The sequence below is a fragment of the Physeter macrocephalus genome, chromosome 4, assembly GCF_002837175.3.
Source record: "Physeter macrocephalus isolate SW-GA chromosome 4, ASM283717v5, whole genome shotgun sequence".
In the NCBI taxonomy this organism is placed as follows: domain Eukaryota; kingdom Metazoa; phylum Chordata; class Mammalia; order Artiodactyla; family Physeteridae; genus Physeter; species Physeter macrocephalus.
In genome coordinates, this window is record NC_041217.1 from 67,453,513 (window position 1) to 67,460,559 (window position 7,047).

The following is a 7,047-nucleotide window of genomic DNA, read 5'->3' on the forward strand; positions in this document are numbered from 1 at the left end:
CTGAGGCTGCTGGGAGAAATTTCCCTTTCTCTTCTTTGTTCGCCCAGCTCCCGGGGTTCAGCTTTGGACTTGGCCCCGCCTCTGCGCGTAGGTGCCCTGCTCTTCGCTCAGACAGGATGGGGTTAAAGGAGCTGATTCGGGGGCTCTGGCTCACTCAGGCCGGGGGGAGGGAGGGGCACGGGTGCGGGGTGAGCCTGCAGCGGCAGAGGCCGGCGTGACGCTGCACCGGCCCGAGGCGCGCCGCGCGTTCTCCCGGGTAAGTTGTCCCTGGATCCTGGGACCCTGGCGGGAGGTGTGGAGAGTGACCTGTGCTCGCACACAGGCTTCTTGGTGGCGGCAACAGCAGCCTTAGCGTCTCATGCCCGTCTCTGGGATCCGCGCTGATAGCCGCGGCTCGCGCCCGTCTCTAGAGCTCCTTTACGCGGCGCGCTTAATCCCCTCTCCTCTCGCACCTTTTGGGAGGTCTGAGGTCTTCTGCCAGCGTTCAGTAGGTGTTCTATAGGAGCAGTTCCACGTGTAGATGTATTTCTGATGTTTCTGTGGGGAGGAAGGTGATCTCCACGTCTTACTCTTCCGCCATCTTGAAGCTGCTCCAACTCTATTTCAAGGAAGGAAGGAAGGAGAGAAAGAAAGAGAGAGAGAGAGAAGGAGGGAGGGAGGAAGGAAGGAAGAAAAGGCATTGGAAAAGAAGAAGGAGGAGGAGGAGGAGGAGAGGCTTAAGTCCGGCTTGAAAAAGGGAAAGTAGTTAATAAAGAACAGAGCAGGAGGAGAGCAGAAGCCATGGAAACAGGGTGTGAAGAGACATTAGTCTGAAAAGTGTCTTCAGGGAACAGTGAGGAGATAAGCTTGCAGGATGGAGTCCCTACTGGAGCACAGGGGTGATAAGACTACCAGCAAATCTGGAGGCAGCAGAGGAGGCCTTGACTTGTGGCTGAGATGACTGCACTCTGTGGGAAATGTTTGAACTGGGATATGACCCGGGGTGCTAATTCAGCAAGATTACCCTCCTCCCCCCAACCAAAAAAAAAGAAAAGAAAAGAAAACAACATATGTTTCCTGACCCTTTTATTTAAGCTACAATTGAAAAATGGCACTTAAAGCAAATGATTGGATTTTCCATATTATAAGAGCGTGTGGAGAGTTGACCAGACAGTCCTTGCACTGTTCTCCTATACCCACAAATAAAGGATGAGGAACACAGATAAAGCTGCAACCAATTATGCCTCAGGATCGTGGGTTCCTGAGTACCTCCACCCTGCTCACTTCCAGATGCTAGTTTCTAATTCTTGCTTCTATTCCACTTCAGCTTTAGGCCTTCTCATTGGCTGACAATTTGAGTATTATTTATGTGGGCCATTAGTTTTGTTTGGTTTATTTGTTTGTTTGTTCATTGGCTTGTTTAGTGTGCTCCATAATGGCAAAGAGAATTTAGTTTAGCTGCTCCACTGGAAATTGATTTTAGGACCTTCACTTTTACCCTTCCAAACTTAGATCTCTATTCCTAAATCTGGGGCGACTTTTCGTTAGCTATCTATTTAAAACACCAAGTAAGCCCAGCTGTTAAAGTTGGAGATTGTCTGCTCGACTAAATCTACCCTGTCATTGTAAATGATCTTGGTTCCTCTTTATAAAAGCCACATTCTTAAGATAAGATGACACAAGGGTTGTGAAAAGACTACGGAAACACTTGGAAATGCAATATAAGTAAATATTTTATTTTCAGATCTCTCTTTAGAGGTGTAAAGCTTTTAAGCAGCTTTGTAGCTGCTTAAAAAATAAAGCTTCCTCCAGACCCCCCACTAGTGTGCTTAAAAAAAAATAAGGAAGAAAGAAAGAAAAATACAGATGTGCAGTGCACCCAGGTGCATTTGGGCATTTAATTCTTCTTCCCAGGTCCTGGATCGCCCACTTGGGGCTTTACGTGTGAGATCTCAGTTTCAGTTACCCCAGACTTTGATTAGCATAACAGGTTCTTCCCTCCACGCTCTGATGTTGTCTTTTGAAGTACACACAAAGGGAGTGGCACAATATGTTTTTTAAAAATTACAAGCATTTCAGGATAACTAGCAAATTAAATGTTCAGGCCTTATCCAGATCCAGCTTTAGCAGTTTTCCATCATTAGCAACTGCCTCATTCCCTTAAAAGGTCTTGTAATCTCTTTTATAAATCCCTTGACATCACCAGCTGGCCCCTCTCCACACCACTCAGAGCATTTTTCCTGAAACAGTGCTGGAGGGCCCTCAGAATTTTCCACCTCTCTGAGCAGCCGGGCTGTGCCATTTACTGGCCAAAGGCAGCCTCTGTAATTTGAGCTCCACAGACATGATAACACTTTAACTGCAGCCAAGCTTAATTCAAAACAAATGTGCCTCAAGTCCATACCTTTTTGGAAAAACAGCCCAGTCTAAGATCTAGAGCAGTGACAGGGTTGAGGTGGGGGTGGGGTGGGATTGGCTGATGCAAATTTGTCTGTCCAGATGGATGTGCTGGGCACATTACTAATGTGTACTGTGGCCCAGTCACCTGCCTCCTGGTGGCCCCGTGTCCATTCCTGAGACAGAGGCATCATTCCCTATCACTGTCTAGTGTCCATCCACCCCATATTCCAAGAAAGGTCCTTAGCAAACCTAATGGTGGAATGGAGTATTCTAATTACTCAAATTTTCTGGTTAGTGGGAAGTTACCATGGATCTAGGGTTTACCAGTGAAAATAAGTCTATGATTTAAAAAACGACATATTTCTGAACAGATATTTGTACACCTGTGTTCATAGCAGCGTTATTCACAATAGCCAAACGGTGAAAACAACTCAAATGTCCATCAAAGATGAAGGGATAAACAAAACGTGGTGTACACATACAATGGAATATTATTCAGCCTTAAAAAGAATGAGATTCTGAGGCATGCTACAACATGGGTGAACCTGAGTGCAAAACACTAAGTAAGCCAGTCACAAAGGGACAAGTAGTGTATAATTCCATTATGTGGGGTGCCTAGAATAGGCAAATTCATGGAGACAGAAAGTACGATAGAGGTTACCAGGGACTGAGGGGAGGGGAGAATGGGGAGTTATAGTTTAGTGGGTATTGAGTTTCTGTTTGGAATGATGAAAATGTTCTGGAGATGGATAGTGGTGATGGTTGTACAACAATGTAAATGTGCTTAATGCCGCTGAATTGTATATTTTTAAATGGTTTAAGTGGTTTTTTAAAAGCATGTTTCTGAAGATATTGTATCTTTAGACAAGGTATTTGGGTTTCTTGACTACAGCGTCACTGCTGCAAATATCAGTGACCATTCTGCTGATGAGCAGAAAAGTTCTGATTAACCAGATGTTCTAATTCAGATGATCTTAAATCATCACACATGCACTCTACTTTGTGACACTTCAAGTTCTTCTGGAGACTAGCTGGGATATTAAACAGACAAAGAAAATGACACATTTTGAAATATTAGAATACTTGAAACACCTTGAGACCATCTCATACCCTACCTCGAGGCAGTCTTTATGGTTATTTCCGTGGAAGTTTTGACAGATTTTAGAACTCAAAGGGTTGTGTGTAACTGGTTTCCACCTAATCATCAAAGGTAGGGTAAAAATTCTCTTGCATTAACCAGCTGTGGGAGATGGATGTTATTGCATTCAGTATGCATTTGCTGAGTGCCTACTACATGCCATTGTCATGAAATACTCATTTATTCAACGGATATTTATTGGTTGCTAGTTGTGTGCCCTGTGAAGAGCTCTGAACAGTAAAAAGAATAGATGGAATGATTCCTGTTCTCGAGGAACTCACTCTGATCTATCAAAGAGCTAAGACTGGTATTCAGATAGTACAGACATAAAGCAGCAAAAGTAGGTACACAGGTGATGTCGTAAGGGTTCAGAGTGCGAGAAATCACTCTGTATGGCAGCCAGGGATGGGTGGTAGTGGGTGGTAGGGTGTGACGTAGGGAAAACTTCGTGGAGGCGGCAGGATGTGAGCTTGGCATTGAAGGCTTATATTACTTCCATGGGCACGATCAGCAAAGGGCATTCCAGGCAGAGGAAACAGCCAGTCAGACTTGCTAACCATCGCTTAGTGTACCTGAGGCTGCAGTGCCCCACCTCCCAAGCCTCCCCGGCAGATGCATCTTGAGGTTACCTGAGACTTCTCTGTGGTCAGCCAGTGAGCCCTGCTCAACTGTCCGCTGAGCTCTGCAGTCCCTTCCCAAATTAACTCCAGGGGACTGGCCACAGAAATTCCAAAGGGGATGAACAGGATTTGCCAAGACCTATCTGAGCTCAGACCTCCATCCTGTGGCTTTGTGTCCTTGGACCAGAAAATGACAAGGGTCCCAACAAAGGGCTTTTCCTCCTGTTTTAGCCAAGAAGAGGGAAAGGAGATAGAACAAGTAGTTGCTTGTTTCAGGACACAATTCTTTATAGAAAAGAAAGTAATGTAATGCTCTGGGCAGAGAATGAAGCCTGAACTTATCTACAGGCCGGTCTTACACACTTGTGCACGCACATGCACATGCATACACACACATACATGATTTCAGGGGCAAGAAGGAATTGCAACACCTCTGTTCTGCACTCACCCACAGCCCACACCACAAAGCCAAAGGATAAAATCTTTTATTTCACAACACAAATGCCCCAGAGGGATTACACATTGACCTCTGAGAGTCATACTCTGATAGAGCATGTTTTCTTGACGTTTGCTTCTGTGGAGAGAAGGTGGGCCTGGCCCCCCAAGGAGGGGAGGGGAAAGCACACATAATGCTCTCCTGCTACATGCTAGGAGGTGCCTGGCACTTTCACTGACTTTATCTCATTTAATCCTCACAACAACTCTGGAGGTTGGGGATCACTGACTCCAGTTGCAACTAAGAACTAAGGCTTCAAAGTCATGCCTATCTGTTTCAAATTCCAGGCAGCATCTAAGAGTGGGAAAAAATGTAGAAAGAGGAAAACTTTTCCAGATGCACTTTTCCAACTTGCCCAAATTTGACCTGATGTGTGTGTGTGTGTATGTGTATATGCAAACACACTCACAGGTGTAGCAAAGACACAAGTATGGGCTCAGCCATCACACTGCCTGAGTTTAAATCCCGGCTCCATCACTTAGGAGCTCTGTAATCTTGGTAAAATAACCTCTCTGTGCCTTTCCATCTGTAAAATGGAAACAAGAGTGACATTTACGATATTTGGGATATTCTTCAAAATAATATGGGACGGAGAATTAGGTATGGATATAGATACAACAAAAATGCTTGTGAAGGGAGTTCCTTAGTGGTCCAGTGGTTAAGACTCTGCGCTTCCAATGCAGGGGGCTCGGGTTTGATCCCTGGTCGGGGAGCCGAGATCCCACATGCCCTGTGGCATGACCAAAAAATTAAAAACTTTAAAAAAAAAGGTTTGGCTATGAGTTGATAATTATTGTCCATGGGGGTTTATCACATTCTTTTGGTCTACTTTTGCATATGTTTGGAATTTTCCATTTAAAAAGTTTTAAGCAGTATTACTCACAAGAGCCCAAAGGTGGAAACAGCTCAGATGTCCATCAACAGATGAATGGATAAACAAAATGTAATATGTATAATACATACAATGGAATATCATTTGGCTTTGAAAAGGAATGAGGGACTTCCCTGGTGGTCCAGTGGGTAAGACTCCGTGCTCCCAATGCAGGGGTCCCAGGTTCAACCCCTAGATCCCACATGCTACAACTAATAGCCTGCGTGCCGCAACTAAAAAAAGATCCTGCGTGCCACAACTAAGACCCAGTGCAGCCAAATCAATCAATAAATAAATATTAAAAAAAGAAGAAAAGAATGAAATTCTGCTTTCTTCCCCTTGGGGGCCCAGTGTCCAATGGCTGCAAATAGCAGCCTCCTCAGTAGTGTACGCAGCCTATTGCCTGTACGGGTTGCCCTAAGGGACCTTGGAGACAGCCCTTTCCAGTGGACATTCATGACTGGCATGGTGTCCCCAGTCTAGACTCCAGACAGGTATGCGCAGTGACTTTGGAAAGCTCCAGGGCACAGTGGCCAGGGTTTACACTGGCCAAGTCACAATGTCCATCCGCACCAAGCTGCAGAACAAGGAGCATGTGATTGAGGCCCTCCGCAGGGCCAAGTTCAAGTTCCCTGGCCGCCAAAAGATCCACATCTCCAAGAAGTGGGAATTTACTAAGTTTAATGCAGACGAATTTGAAAACATGATGGCAGAAAGGCAGCTCATCCTGGATGGCTATGGGGTCAAATACATCCCTAATCACGGCCACCGGACCAATGGCGGGCCCTGCACTCATGAGAGACTTGGCACTGTCCCCTCCTTACTCACGCCCACCAATAAATCCTACTTTCCTGTCAAAAAAAAAAAAAAGGAATGAAATTCTGACACATGCTACAATGTGCGTGAACTTTAAAGAATTATGCTAAGTGAAATAAGCCAGTCACAAAAGGACAAATATTGTACGATGCCACTTATATAAGATACCTAGAATAGACAATTTCATAGAGACAGAAAGTAGAACAGAGATTTCCAGAGCCTGGGAAGAGGGAGGTAATGGGGAGTTATAGTTATTGGGTACAGAGTTTTTGTTTGGGATGATGAAAAATTTCTGGACATGGGTAATGGTGATGGTTACACAACATTGTGAATGTACTTAATACCACTGAATTGTACACTTTACATGATTAAGATAGTAAATTTTATGTATATTTTGCTACAATAAAAAAAAACCAATGAGATCATGCATGTAAAGTACTTAGAGTTTTGGGTACATCGTAAACTCTCAGTATTAGTTAGTATTATCAGATGCACATCCAGTCTCTTAGAGACATGTTTTGGGACTCTGTTGCATTGTCTGGACCCCAGGATTTCTCTTCCCAGACCCTGTGTCCAAACCTGTACGTGTCTGTATTACCTGGGTTTGTCTAGCTTGCAAAGCCCTCTTGTTTTTATTCTCTCACCGAATCCTCATGCGAACCTTCTGAGAGAAGTGTGAGTATGGTTCCCATTGTGCAGATAAGAAAACTAAGGATCAGTCAGGGAG

At 44.6% G+C, this 7,047-nt stretch overlaps 1 non-coding gene across 1 annotated transcript; it reads left to right on the forward strand.

The window, feature by feature from the left end:
• Positions 1–5,809: 5,809 nt before the first annotated feature.
• LOC112062436 (small nucleolar RNA SNORA70) lies at positions 5,810–5,943 on the forward strand. Its single transcript, XR_002890732.1, has one exon. It is a non-coding gene; the product is annotated as a small nucleolar RNA SNORA70 (small nucleolar RNA).
• The last annotated feature ends 1,104 nt before the right edge of the window (positions 5,944–7,047 follow it).